Here is a 15,678-nt window from a genome sequence, read left to right as displayed (position 1 = left end):
ACTTGTTATTCCCTATGAAAATCAGTTTTCCCAAACCTATGTCCATTTGGCTCTGGAAAACAACCTCAGGATCATCTTAGTTACAGAGATGCCTCGTTATGAAGTCACTGGTTGACAGTATCCACAACGGGCTATGGGTGAGCTGGGCCCAGTTACTCTGACACTAAGTCTTTTTGGAAAGTTCTTCAGCTTATATCACCGTGGTAATTACATATGGATCATTATAAACTGCAAAGGACTTCAGGGTTACTTTTGTTCAACTGGATCAGAGATCAGAAAAAAGTAACATGTCCAGACAACAGAGTGATGAGTTTACTCTCTGGTAAATGTGGATACAGATGAGAAAAGAGGATCCATTAACTTCCACTGCTTTTTCAAACGTGCCATTAAATATTTGAGTTATGATGTTGCTTGTTCTAACTCCTGTTTTATTACTAACTAGAAGCCCGATGCACAAAAATTTGTGCAAGAGTAGGCCTTCCTTCCCCTGGCTGCTGGCACCGGCTTTCCTCATCCGACCGCTGGCAGGCACCCGGGACCCGGGCTGCTTCCCTCCTCTGGCCGCCAGCAGATACCTGGGACCTGGGCTGGCTTCCCTTGGGCCCCGGCTTTGTCAGGAAGGACGTCAGGTCTAATTAGCATATTACCCTTTTATCATTATAGCCATTTCCTCTTAAACTCTTCTGGGGCAAAGATCATGTCTGAATCATCTTTGTATCCTTATACACCTGCCCCAATATCTTCCATATCTTTTCATGTGGGGGGTCCTTTGTAGGTCTATTAAATTAAACTACAGGCCTTTATTCCCCCTCTGTGTAGTAATAAGTTACATGGTACCAAGTAAATATTAAAAAGTAACATGTGATGGAAAAACATCTCTTCTATGTTCAAGTGAAAAAGCAGAAAAATCACATTTAGAACCTGCTTTTAGGGATTGTCTTCAACATCCTGGTGTCATTTTGTGACAGGTCCTGATTAGTAGCTGATTAAACAAAAGAGAATCTGTTTCAACTCTTTTGCTTGACCTTTGTGTGTATTTGTTCTTTAGTAAGTTTCCTTCATACAGACCACAGGAGTTGTACAAAGCTTACCTTAAGTCCTCTTTGAGTTACAATCTGCCTTCTTGGGGGGAAAAATGATGGGAAAGTCATTTTCTAAAATGTCTACCTTCTGATAAATTTTAGGGATTTGGGGGAAATCTGTTTCTAAAGAGGATCTGCAACCGCTAAATGATAGCTATCATTCAGAAGCATGAAGAGCCATTCACCATAGAAAACAATGTCTTAAGCAGCCTATCTTTCCTCCTTTTCAAAATCAACTTGTATTTTCAATTTGAAGATTAAACAATGTCCACTTTTTAATTTATTAACTGCCTTGGAATAGAAATCTAGGCTATGATGAGTAGGAAAGGGTCAGCATTCAAAATGTTTAGCTATTTAGCCCTAACTGGTTTGGCTTAGTGGATAAAGCGTTGGCCTGTGTACTGAAGGGTCCCAGGTTCGATTCTGGTCAAGGGCATGTACCTTGGTTGTGGGCACATCCCCAGTAGGAGGCAGCTGATCCATGTTTCTCTCTCATCGATGTTTCTAACTCTCTATCCCTCTCCCTTCCTCTCTGTAAAAAATCAATAAAATATATATTTTAAAAAACCCAAAATGTTTAGCTATTTAAAGTTTCCATCAGGAACTCCATGATTTTTTTCTCTTCCTCTTTCCCAGGAACCTCCACCATCTGACTTCCGATGCCCATATCTTGATGGGGAAACAGAATTGCTGTGGCTTGAGAAAAATCAAGTAATGATCTAGATATTAACTTTTCAAGAGGACTGACCCAAGAGGTCACCAATAGTTAATACTAAAACTTAAAATTTCTTTATATCAATCATAGCTAGTGATATACTCTTTCCTTTTGTATGGGGAAAACAGAACAACCTTATCTCGGATTGAGGTAAATAAGCCCCCCACCCCAAATTTTTAGGCCTGTTAAATAGATTGGTCTTTAAAAAAAAAAATCTAGCTAGTTCTGGTCAGCCCCAAATTCAAGAGACCTCTCAAAAAATGACCACATCGGCCCTAACTGGTTTGGCTCAGTGGATGGAGTGTCAGCCTGTGGACTGAAGGGTCCCGGGTTCGGTTCCGGTCAAGGGCATGTATCTTGGTTGCAGGCACATCCCCAGTAGGAGGTGTGCAGGAGGCAGCTGATTGATGTTTCTCTCTCATCAATGTTTCTAACTCTCTATCCTTCTCCATTCCTCTCTGTAAAAAATCAATAAAATATGTTTTTAGAAAATGACCACATCAAATTCACTCATGATTAAGAAACAAGAAATCTTGAGATGGCCAATCCATTGGAACTGGGGTTCCATATGTATGTGTGTGCATACATGCATGCACATGCATGAATTTCTGAATCTGTCAGTTTAGTTACTGGTCAAAGAGGCTCAGCTCAGCAGTACTCTTGATATAAAATGTCAACATCGAGCACCAAGATTTGAAACTTGAGAATCTCATAATGATCCAAAAGCAGAAGCAGGTTCAAGTAGCTGGTCTCTGTCTGTTCTATTTAAACCATCTATTTTCTATTTTGAAGAATCTGGCCTTTGGGTGGGGGGAATCATGCCAATGATGACCCTTTCCTGATACCATCAAGAAAGTAGAGAAAAAGAAGAAAACAACACATTTGTTGATGAAAGCAATCTCTCACTGGAAGCTGATTGCGTCCCTGTTGGAGGGAAGTGAGGGAAACTCAGACACAGATTTGGAGAGAATTCAAAGGACTGGCAGGAAAACAGGGCTTGAGATCCAGCTCGGGGAAATAACGCTGATAGAGAAGAAAGAATTTATGTCTGAACCACACAAAAACAAAAAAATCTGATCATCAGTTTGAAATAAATCTCTAAGTGGTTTTAAAGATTCTTCCTGAAATTTGACCAAGTCCTTACAATAGACATCTGTTTATCTGAATCCTTTCCTCATCAGGTTCATATTAAACCTTGAACCTGACACTCGCTTGCCTTTTATGAGACCCTCAGGAAAGGCTGTTTCTCACTTGGTGCAGTCACTATCATCTGCCCCCAATCTCCCTATGCCTAGCAAACCATTCCTTCTCCTTCAGAGTCTCAGTTAAAATACCACTTAAATTCCAAAAAACTTTCCCTGATAGCTGCCCCTCCCACTGACGATTAGGTTAAGGCCTCCAATTTCAAACTTCCTTAACTCCTTACACTTCTTCAATCCACTCATTATTCTTCTATTATTTAATGTCTGCCTTGAGTACTAGCCCAGCTAGCTTCCTGGGGACAGAAATCCAATCCCTTCTGTCTTCATCTCTTAACTACCCAGTGCCTAGCACAGAGCGTGGCACATAGCAGGTGCTCAGAAAATGTTTGTTAACCCATTTACCCGTAGCCTACTGATTTCAGCATTAGTGTTCTATCCTCCAGAGGGGAGGTTCTGCAAATCTTCAAGTCCATAAAAATCAGACCCATGTAGCTTGGGGAATCCTGCCCATTCTACATGAATGCTGGCTTGAACTCATTCACAGACAAACAGGTGCTGACAAATCATGCTGAAGGCACAGCACAGTATTTTAGTTGCAAGTCCTGTGATGTGGACTGCTGGAGGGGACCTGGCTTTGGATAAGAGTGTCTGATTCTGGGCTGTTCTGAGTGCCATCACCGCTGCTTGTGAGGGCCCAGGGCCACTAATCTCACAATCGTCATCTGAAGTCACTGAAAAAAATTGTTTTTTCTCTCAGTATGAGAATCCTAAATTCTTTCTTTGGTAAGTACAAAATTTTTATTGACTTACTCTTTAACAGAAAAATATTCACTTCCTACCTTTAAAAAAAAAGGCATTTGACCTCTGTGGAAAACAGGAGGTAGAAAACACTTGACATTGGTCCCTGGGGATGATCAGAGAAATGCTATGTTTCACCATGTCTAAGTTCCAGAAGATGCACCTCAATTTCAGACATGTTAAACTGTGGGATGGAAATGCATTCTTTTTTTTTTTTTTTGCAATTTCTTTTTTTTTTTCTTTCCAATTTTTGTTATTAAGGTATTATATGTGTACATATCTTACCATTGCCCCCCCACCCCACTCCCATATATGCCCTCACCCCCCAGAGTTTTGCGTCCATTGGTTATGCATTATATGCATGCATACAAGTCCTTTGATTGATCTCTTGGAAATGCATTCTTGAGTTGATGAAATGCAGTAAACACTACAGGAAAAACTCGTTAGTAAAAGCGTTGAAGCAAAGTCATTCAAATATAGCTTCTGTCATTCTTTGTGACTATGGAATCTTCTGGAGACATTCATGCCTATAAATATACAGAGCACTGTGGCCTAGTAAATTAAACAAACACCAGAAGCAGAACCATATGTGTTGGTCAAAAAAAAAAAAAAAAAAAGTGGGGATTAGCCTGTGAATGTCACTATGCAATGTTCAGTACTTTTCTCCACCCCGGGATTATGTTCATTTGAGCCGAGGTGAAGAGGTAGCTTACCAAACCTCTCCGTGAGCCCAGGAATGGCTGATCTCTGCGGGGTGTCCTGATGCAAAGTGTCCTTCCAAGGCCTCTGTTACGTGAACTGTGAAATGGAAAAGAAAACACCACTGAACCAGAGACCGCTAATAAGGGGTATGCCATCGATGACCGCTAAAAGGGATGGAGAAGGAGGGGTTAGATGAAGACGGTGTTTAATTATTATCACACATCTCAGTGTGTGCATGGATCACAGGGAAAACTACATAACCGGACAGTATAGTAAATTTCTACTGGCCCACATACATGGAGAAAATAGGTCAACTGTGCAAGGCCATTCAGGTTCATATTAGCTGAAGGACATTCAAGAAAGAAAATCTTACAAGGAGAGAAGAGGAAAATGTATCAGGAGGTGGTGATAGGGAAGAGAAGATCGCAGGTTTTCCCAGGCGCTCAAAACTCAGCTCTACTACTTGCCACCTGGGTGATCTTGGGCATTTTACTCAACCTCTCTGAGCCTCCTTTAACTCATCTAATTTGGGCCTAATGTAACCCACCTGTTGAGGACATTGTGACAATAAATAAGATGACAGATACAAAGCCCTTGGGGCCCCATGTGAAAGAAAACATTCATGGAGGGCAGCTATGAATATTATATTCATTTCCATTTCTTTCTGCAGAGACACATTAAATTGTGATCTTAAATCACCAAACACTCAAAATTGCTTAAAGTATTATGAGCTGTTAGTATTTTAAATGTTCCTTTATTTTTGGCAGCCCTGTATATCTGGCTATTTTGCCCATATATAACTAATCCTATCTAATAAAGAGGGAATAGGCTAATTGACCCTCATGCTGTTACAAAGATGGCGGTGCCCACAGCCAATAAGGAGGGAATATGCTAATTGCTGCCCCACCCTCAAAGATGGTGGCACCCATAGCTAATAAGGAGGGAATATGCTAATTGACTGCTCCACCCTCAAAGATGGCGGCGCCCACAGCCACAAGATGGCGGTGCCCAGTGCCCTCAGCCCCCCAGGGCCGGCCCGAGGTGCAGGCAAGCCTCAGATGGCAGCTGCCCAGCTGCCCAGGGCCGCCCAAGGCTCAGGTAACCAGGGCCGCCCAAGGCTTGCGCTTCTGGCAGTGGCAGCAGCAGAGGTGTGATGGGGCTCCCGGACTGTGAGAGGGGGTAGGCCGGGCTGAGGGACCCCCCCGCTCCAGTGCATGAATCTTCATGCACCGGGCCTCTAGTATTCTATAACTATTCAGCTCATCTTTAAGTAAATACACTTGATTAGCTAGCCCTTGTACAGAAGATTTTCTTATGCTACTTCCCCACGAAGAGTGAATAAAACTCCACAAGAATCTCACTCCTACCTTCTCCAACAAAGACCATGAGTCCACAACCTACCTCTGGGAAATGAAACACTGAATTCTGCTAACGCCTGTGGTCCAACTCAGCAATCATTTGTTCCAAAGTTCTCCCCAACTCAATGGCCTAATTAACTAAGGTTGAGCTTTTGATTAACATACAGTGGTTGAAGGAACTTTGACCCACAGAAACTTGGCATTTGCCTTGCTTCTCTGAGTCCAACCTGTGTCACGAATGCCAGTTTCAAGGGTAATAAAGGACCTAGCTGTTTGCTTATTGCAAATGGAGGCGGTGCCATGTCATTATCTGACTTTTACCTCTGCTGTCCACTGAACCCTGGACAAAGAAAGTTTGCAGCCTGCATGTCAGTTTTCAGAGTGAACGGATATATATTTCCAAACTGAAAAGCACCTAAATTCTACCTGGCATATTAATAACTAAATGTCAGTTGTTTAGGAAACATGAACATGGTCCCAAGATCAAGGGGATCAGAGTGTAGACCAGGTGTTGGGCAGGTGCAAGTGACGTCTGTCCAGATTCTGCCTTGGTCAAACTGTTCTCTCTGACGGTTCCTGAGTTCCTCTTTATTAATGTGTTACCTAAAACATACATCAGACACAAGGCAGAAGCCACAGTACTTGAGAGTTCGTGTGATTGCCTGTAACGAGATTAATAGTGTTCACCAAATTCATGTGTTGAAGCCCTGGCCCCCTGTATGTCAGAATGTGGCTATATTTAGATATAGAGCCTTTAGAGAGGTAATTAACTACTGACAAGAGGTCATCTAGGGGAAGCTAGATCCCGGGTCCGGGTGAGGCCGTGTGCCCCTGGATCCGGGTGAGGCTGGGTCCCGGGCCCGGGTGAGGCCGTGTGCCCCTGGGTCCAGGTGAGGCTGGGTCCCGGGTCCGGGTGAGGCTGCACACACCTAGGTCCGGGTGAGGCCCCGCGCCCCTGGGTCTGGGAGAGGCCACGCGCCCCTGGGTCCGGGTGAGGCCACGCGCCCCTGGGTCCGGGTGAAGCTAGATCCCGGGTCCGGGTGAGGCCACGCGCCCCTGGGTCTGGGAGAGGACACGCGCCCCTGGGTCCAGGTGAGGCCACGCGCCCCTGGGTCCAGGTGAAGCTGGATCCCAGATCCGGGTGAGGCCGTGTGCCCCTGGATCTGGGTGAGGCTGGGTCCTGGGTCCGGGTGAGGCCACGCGACCCTGGGTCTGGGAGAGGCCACGTGCCCCTGGGTCCGGGTGAAGCTGGATCCCGGGTCTGGGTGAGGCCGTGTGCCCCTGGATCCGGGTGAGGCTGGGTCCCGGGTCCAGGTGAAGCCGCGCGCACCTGGGTCCAGGTGGGGCCACGCACCCCCTGGGTCCAGGTGAGGCCACGCAGCCCCTGGGTCCAGGTGAAGCCGTGCCCCTGGGTCCGGGTGAAGACATGCCCCTGGGTCCGGCCAAGATCAAACCAGAGGGAATCGGACCTGCATTACCACCATTTGCCCACCATCCAGAGCTGAGGGGTCAGTGCCGACATGTACACATAAGGAACTGATGGACATTGATATTGGGTCTCAAAAGAACTGTTGGTCCAGAAAGAAACTCACTACAGACTGATTCATTTGCCTGTCAGCATAACTATTATTGCTCATCTCACATTCAGTTCATATAAGTATATCTCTAGTGACACATGATCTCGCTCATCTAGGGGAAATGATGAACAACATAGACTGATGAACAACAACAGAACCAGAAACAAGGAGGCATCGATCGGACTATCGGGCCTCAGAGGGAGGATAGGGGAGGGTGGGGGGAGGGGGGAGAGATCAACCAAAGGACTTGTGTGCATGCATATGAGCCTAACCAATGGTTACGTTCAACAGGGGGTTGGGGCATCCGTGGGGAGGGGTGTGGGATGGGAATGGGGGGATGAGGACAAATATGTGACACCTTAATCAATAAAGAAAATTAAAAAAAAAAAAGAGGTCATCTAGCTGGACCCTAATCCAATATGATTGATGTTCTTATAAGAAGAGATTAGGACACATTCACACAGAGACTACGGGACAGCCATGCGAGGGCCCAGTGAGAAGGTGGCCATCTGTAAGCCAGAGCGAGAGAACTCAGGAGAAACTAAACCCACGGACACCCTGATCTTGGACTTCGAGCCTCCAGAATTCTAGAACTGTGAGAAAATAAATTTCTCTTGTTTAGGCCACCCAACCTGTGGTATTTAGTTATAACAAACGAGTACACTGCCCTACTCCCTGCACCTCTCAACTGCATGTCCCAGGACCAAGCCAGCAACAAATGAGTGAAGTAGATAAAGAGCAAGATACTGAAGTGGTGTAGACAGTGGTAAACAGGAGAGGATATGTTCTATCTACAGCCATCAAATTTCAAAACTTTAAAATACTGTGAGGCCACAGAAAACAAATTCAGAGCCCAATTATGCTGGTGACCCTTCAGTTACAATCCCTGGAATAAACCATTGTGGTCTGACATTTAATAACAATTGATATTTAAAGACACCCACTACGGATGTTCTCCCTCCAGGGAGCACACCTGTGCCATTCCCTTCCCCTTCCCTTTCCCCCACAGGCATGTATCCTCTAATCTCTAAGGGACCCCATGAGACTTACCACCAGGGGGGAAATGGTCCTTGTTTCACTGTCCTAAGTATGACCCTAGGCCAGACACTGGGCATAGCAGTGCTGAATAAAACAGGTGTCTTCTCTGCCTTCGTGGAGTGTAATGGCCTGGAGAGGCAGTCTAGGTATTGAGCCAGGCTAGAAATAACAAGTTGAAAAGACACAGTTGTCACCCTCTAGGAGGGTACAGATTAGCAGGGCATAGAGATGCAACAAGAACATTATAAGACAATGTGACCCCAGCTTAATACACAAGAAGCAATGCAAAGTGGGGAGAAAATGACTCCAAGTCAGTCAAGGTTAATCGAAGAAGATGTGAGCCAACGCCTGAAGGATGAGGTGCAGCTTGTCTGGCAAACCAGGGTTGACGGACAAGGAGAGGGCACTTTCTAGACAGAAGGAACACCCAGTTCCTGGGTCCGGGGACATGAGGGCATGGCATCGTTGGACAATGACAACTAGTTGGACTGAGGGTGAGCTGTGGAGGGCTGCAAGGCATGCCACCGAACAAGGCTAAGAACCAGGAGCTCACATATTAGTGCACAGTGAACCACGGGGGAATCTTAATCAGGAAGGTGACATTGCCAAAATTCCATGTTAGAAAGATCACCCTGACCACAACTCAAAAAGGGCCAAAGGCAGGGCAATCCATCAGAAGATGAAGGCAGGAACCAGGGAGACAGATGAGGGATGCTTGTTGGCCAAGGTCAGGGATGCAGAACTGGAATGGTCATGGTGTTCAGCCATGGCCCTGGGTGACATTGCCCAAGGACATTATGTGCGTAAAGAGAAGCACTCGTTTTTTAAGCTGGGTACTTTGGTCAATGAGAACATGCATTTCTTAAGAAGCTCTTCATTTCATTTATCTTACATTTCACACCAGGAAACTAACCCTACTCACTCTTTTTATCCGTCAAGGCCATATGTGAGTGTACCTCAGCTTCCCTTTCTATGAATATGATAACAATGACCCTCCCCTGAGAAGGATTCTTGGAGTTCATTCATACAAGTAAGTACTTAAATGCGACAAGTGCTAGCAACTAGTAAGGCGGAAATAAACTTTAAAGAACAAATGCATAATTAATGACTGCAATTAACAGTCCTCCCTCTCAGTGAACATGAGCCAGGTTAAACCAACAGCCCAACCACAGACTAAAAACTTCTTCACTAATTGTCTTGGAAAGGAGCAGCCTCTATTTTCTTGATCTCTAGAGTCCGTCCACAGCCTCTTAGAAAGGGCCCCAGTATGTGTGCATGATCATGACTTTAAATTTATAAAATGCTTTGTCTCAGGTAAAATGTTTTCAGAGATCCAAGATTCAAGGAGCCACGGGACCTGCTAAGGGAGAATGCAAAGGGGCACAAGAGAACTTTCTAGAGTGATGGAAATTTCTGTCTTGACTGGGGCAGTGATTCCAAGGCTCTGTATGTTCCAAATATCACTTCAAATGTGTAAATTTTATTATACGGAAATTAAACTTCAACGAAGATTGAACAAAGTGGAAGATGGGAAGAAGGGGAATTCACATAAAAATTGATATTTATAGTCCCAAGAGAAGGGGGAAAACATATTTGCATGAAAGAACTTGTCTTAAAACTTACAATTTCCACCCTGGCCAGGTAGCTCAGGTGGTTGGAACGTCATCCCTTACACCAAAAGGTTGTGGGTTTGATTACCGACGGTCAGGGCACATACCTAGGTGGCAGGTTCAATCCCTGGTTGGGCAGCATATGGGAGGTAACTGATCGATGTTTCTCTCTCTCTCTCTCTAAAAATCAATAAAAACATACCCTTGGGTGAAGATTTAAGAAACACACACACACTTTCAATTTCCAAAAACATCAGCTGGCTAGGAGTGTAAAAGAGCTTGCTTATGCAAGAAACATTTTTAAAATTCACCCTCATCATCCTACATCTAGAGAACAGTACTTTTACCCCTAGTTTCACTGGACAAGCTGCCCTCTGGTGGTTCTGATATATATTTTCTGAGCACAGAAGTGGGCAGTTATTAAGCTAATAGGGTGGCAATCCCAGCCTGCCCACAAATATTTATTTATCAAGGTAACTGAGAGTGGGTGTGCTAGCCGTTTCCACCAAGAGAACACATGGGCCATAGGGGCTGTGCCACAGCTGAGCTTTCCATAACTAAGAAAATAGACTTGCCACAAAACATATATGGTTTGAGGTTGATGAATTCAAAAGACACTGCATCTCCATTTAAATTGTCGGTTAATTTTAATGTACTCCAGCACACACTTTCACTTTTGCAACACAGAATGTGCATATCACAAGCAAGCATGTGTCTCAAACAAGGGGACGGCAAAGAGAACAAGCAAAGTTTCAATCCCAGCATCTGTGAGTATTATTCAACACTCCCAAGATATCTTTACATGAACAAAGAAAACAACAACCAAGCAAATACAACCCAAAACACTGGGCTTTATTAACACTGGCACGTGGGGAATCCAGGTGTCTTATGAAACATGAAGCATTTGTTTAATAAAAGCAAAGAAGGAAGGACAGAGGGAGGGAAGAAGGAAGTAGACAAGAAGAAAAGGAAGGGAGGGAGGAGGGGGGGATCAAATGGCATATGTTTCAAAAGTTGAACGAATAAGGAAGATAAAAGATGGCACAAGCATGAACAAAAAAAAGAAATGGCAACATCTTCTCTTTAGAAAGCAATTCATCTTCATACAAGGCCTTTTGTAAAAGAAATCTAGAGAGAAAAGATAGGCTATAGAGGAAGACATGCCGTATTTCAACGGTTGAGATGTTAAAAATTCATCGAGTCCCTGCCCTAACTAGTTTGGCTCAGTGGATAGAGCATTGGCCTGGCCTTCGTACTGAAGGGTCCCAGGTTCGATTCCGGTCAAGGGCATGTACCTTGGTTGCGGGCACATCCCCAGTGGGGGGTGTGCAGGAAGCAGCTGATTGATGTTTCTCTCTCATCAATGTTTCTAACTCTCTATCCCTCTTCCCTTCCTCTCTGTAAAAAATCAATAAAATATATTTTAAAAGAAAATTCATCGAGTCTAGATCAGTAGTATAAGGCTGGACTACATTAACTTCTACAGGGCTACGTCCATGCCTGGTGAATGACTGCGAGTCCATATTCTAGCACAGCGACCTTTCTTTCTAAATCAAGTCATGTCACTTCCCTTCTCAAAACCCTCCCATGTCTTCTGCTCACACTTGAAATAAAACCCAAAATCCTTCCCAGGGCTCCATGCGCTCTCCCCTGGCATTTCCTTTCCTAGACACAGGGCTCTGCCCCCGATTCAGGTCTCAAACATCACCTCCGAGAAGTCTTCCTTGACTAATCTTTGACAACAAACTTCCAATCACGAACCCTGCACCCACTCTCCTCTTGACCATCTTCATTTTTTGTCTCTGCGTTTATTAGTATCTGACATTACATTATCTGCTTATTTACTTTTATCATTTTTTATTATCTCTCTGCCCCACTGAAATGTGAGCTCCATGAGAGAAGGGGCTTTTTCTCCTCAAACACAGCGGCCAGTACTTATTATTTGAGAAATGATAATAAATCTGCTTGGGGAGATGATAAGCCCTAATAAAATATGCTGTCAGTATCAACACGGTCTGCGTCAAGTCTCTCCTATGGCAAGAAACGCCTATATCCTTTACTCGAATTCCAGAGTGATGGACAGTGGCTGACCAACATGCTCTGCTGAATAATTCTTTGGGACCACAGACTTTGGAAGGTAAAATGGGGCCTTAGTTTTACAACCTACTGCAGCCCTCTAGTTTTGAAGATAAGTACACAAGCTCAGAGAGGTTGGCTGGTGCCTCCAGACACACACAGAAGCAGCAAACATCAGCAAATACCAGACCGCTTAAAGGATGTACAGTGCTTGCCTTGTTCGTCTCCATAATCCCAGGGCCCAGCACGGTACCTGGCACAGAGAATGCGCTCAGCACAAGTGCGCCTGAATAACAGCTCCCATAATCCTGCTCTCAGGGCTCTTTCGACTGCTCTGTGTACTTCCCCTCTTCTCTGTCTCAACTACAACTTCCTATCCGAGAGCCATTTCCAGTTACTGTGTCATGTGTTACTGCTTCCTGTCCTCTCTCCCTTTAATATGCAGTTTGACAACATATGAGGCCCAATAGTACATCTGGGGGCTGGTTAATTCTAACATAATTCAAATAGCACAGCCTGGAAATACCAAGGAAAACGTGGAATATGAAAAGTTGGGATATGCAAATAAGAAAGGGAGGGAGGGATGGGTAGAGGGAGGGAGGGAGGATAAGCTGGCAGTAAACTGGTCACGGCCTTAGGTGCCGAGACCGTACTGCAGGGCAGGAGCCCGGTGTGGGTCATATTAGTTTCCCTGCGGCACCTAGCAGTGTGCCTGGCACACAGTCATGGCCTATTTGCTGGGAGGAAGAAGAGAAGAAAGTGACAGAGCAGATTCAGTTTATACTCAGCCTACAGGGGTTTGGTAATAACAGTAAGTTCGCTTTACTAGTATAACCACAGCTTACACGTGCACGGTGCCTTCTGTTCTCAGCACTTTACATACCTCTCCTCCTTGACCCCTCCCAAGACAAACACCTCACCCGTGGAAGAGATACTACAAAACCCAAGTCCCTTTCAGAAATCAATGCGCAGCCAAATCTACACTCTAGTCTCTACCGAGACGCCCTGCAGACTTCCTTTGGTCCAGAAGGTCTGCATACCCATGCGCTTTGCTGAAGAAATAGAGAAGTGTTTGAATAGGGGGCGTTGCTACAGACTTGGCAAGTGGGATTAAGCAATGTGGAGTGCATCAGCACATTATCTTTCTAAGATCTGAAATACTCTGGATTCCAAAGCACATCTGACCCAATGGGTTTCGGGCCAGGATGTCTCGGGTTTACCTTAACGCAGAGAAGCAACCTGTCCAAAGTCACACACGTAGGTGGTGGCAACGCTGGGAGTGCAATTCAGTGTGACAACAGGCTCGTTCTGCAGCTGTGCTTGGGGCACATTATCCTGCCTCTCCCATCGAGGATGCCGATGTGACCTGGAGAACAGTTATTGCCTCAACTATTTTTCTGGTGCGGCTCCAGGAAATAAGATGCAGAGGTGAATGGCGGGGGCGGACTTGTGTTGTCACCCATGAAGACGGATTAGGACTAGCGATGACCCCAGCTAAAGGAGGGCTTGGGGATGGTAACCCGAGCACAGTGGATTTCCTAGGAGGTCATGGCCACGTTCAGAAAGAGGGCGTACAAAGCTTTTTGGTGATTAAAACATTGCCTTCCCTGAATGCCTCTCCAGGAGCTTCTGGGAAACACGGAGGCAAACCTGCTAGGGATCTGGTATGATCTTCCCACATTCTTTCATACGTTCTGCACAGTGGCGTGGGAGAGCCGTAGGTGGAGCGGGAGGCTGTGCAAGCAGAGATGGTGTGTGTGTGTGTGTGTGTGTGTGTGTGTGTGTGTGTGCATGGAAGCACGTGCTCACTGCACAATGACTTCCCCAATGTCCGGAACACAGAGCAGTGATAAATGTGTTTTGGCTTTTTATTTGTGGAAATAAAAGATGCTAGTTAGTCTGGCCCAGCAGGGTTCTCACTTCACCAAGTACGTGAGGTGGATTCCAGTCTTCGGATCTCGGTTCAAATGCAACTTCCTCAGGGAAGCCTTCCCAGCACCCCAAATTAAATACCCGCCCTGGTTCTCTCTCACATCTTGGTGTTAAGTCTTCTCTCGCAGCACCCATCATGATCTGCCCTTCAATACGTGTGAGTCCATTTGCCCACCTGCCTGGCTGTCCCCACCAGGCTGCCATCTCCATGATGGCAGGATCCTTGTCTGTGCTCCCCTCTGCATCCCCAGCACGTAGCACAGCACCTGACACATCCTAGGAGCGCCATAAATATGTGTTGAGTGAATGAGTGAATGAATGAATGAGTCTTGAGTTGCACAAAAGAAAGCCAGGGGCCGGCAGCACCTCACAGCAGACACACACGAGGTCCTCGCCAACCTCTGAATTGTGAAAGCCTCCATGCCTGGGCAATGCTGTTTGGAAATTCATCATGTGCTGCCCAGTGACGTGCTATCTCTATCGTTCTGGGTGGTTACTTCACTCTATTATTCTTAGCATTTAACTTTTAACCCGTTTAGATCTTGTCTTCCCAGCTAGATTAGGAACGCACTGAGTGTAAATCATACTGTCTTGAATTTCTCACAGCTCCCTCGCCAGTGTTTGGCCTCTGCCCTATTTAAACGGTCGCCTTTTTTAGAGTTCAAAACAGGTATTACTGCAGGTGGGGAAACTGGGGCCCCAGAGTGCAGGGTAGTGTCAAGTGAGAAAATCTGAAGCAAACATTGTGGATTTTGTCTGAAATGTTTAAAAAGTGAGTTGAGTATCTGAGAAGAGAGACTGAGTGTTAAATATAAAACACTGCTTCTAACTTTGCTTATGTGAGTGACCAACACAGGGGCAGAGAAAACCTGAATTGAGCAAAGTTCTTTCCTAGCTTCATGAAATATCGCCTCCGCCATCCTGCGGATCCCACCCACATCGGAAGGCTCTTGGTGGCACAAAAGCAGGATTTTTGTTGCTTTGCCAAGTCAGGCCCCTTATTACAGGGTAGAAAGAACACTTGTTCATGATTTCTCAATTCCTCATTCCTGCTGGCAGCACAAAATATGCCCGGCCCTGACTCTCAAGCCCAGCAAACCACAAATGAAATAGATAACTCCGTGTTCCTTCAAATCTATATATTTCAAGCAGTTCTTAATGTTCACTCTCCAAAATGCCCCCCCTTCTTTTCTTTTCAAATTAAATATGATAGATGCTAATGAATTATTAGCAAGCAGGTCTTTGACTCATTCACCCATAGCCAGGCACTCACTTTCAGGCATTACCCTGTTCTCTCTCATTTCTGCCCCAACCCTCCTAGAGGCACAACAGTTAAAAACCAGACTAGTCAGCTGAAACGCTGTTGTTCAAACACAGCCAAACCACTCAGAATTTTCACAATCACTAGGAATTTCCTAACATGGCCAGGGTCACTGGCAGTAAAAGGTCCCACCAACATCACTCGCAGGATCTGAATGCACTCCATGAAAAGCGCAGAGCCCCCTAAGATGCCTGAAGCCCTCGCTAAAGTCAGCCTTAAAACACAAGTGCTCGCCGAAACCGGTTTGGCTCAATGGATAGAGCGTCG

General features: G+C 45.4%; 1 protein-coding gene across 6 annotated transcripts in view; it reads right to left on the bottom strand.

The window, feature by feature from the left end:
• RBM47 (RNA binding motif protein 47) overlaps positions 1–15,678 on the bottom strand; it is a 157,424-nt gene that overhangs the window by 85,499 nt on the left and 56,247 nt on the right. For 5 of the 6 annotated variants that reach the window (XM_079777764.1, XM_079777762.1, XM_079777761.1 and 2 more), the window contains exon 2: positions 4,511–4,595. The gene's annotated coding sequence lies outside the window, so the exon portion shown is untranslated. Of the gene's footprint in view, positions 1–4,510; positions 4,596–8,484; positions 8,508–15,678 lie in introns of those variants that run through there. The other variant, XM_079777765.1, reaches the window with a different exon arrangement.

Source organism: Cnephaeus nilssonii (genome assembly GCF_951640355.1).
Source record: "Cnephaeus nilssonii genome assembly, chromosome: 1".
NCBI classification, from domain to species: domain Eukaryota; kingdom Metazoa; phylum Chordata; class Mammalia; order Chiroptera; family Vespertilionidae; genus Cnephaeus; species Cnephaeus nilssonii.
Note: the sequence above shows the minus strand (reverse complement) of the source record. Positions and strands in the feature narration are given on the sequence as shown.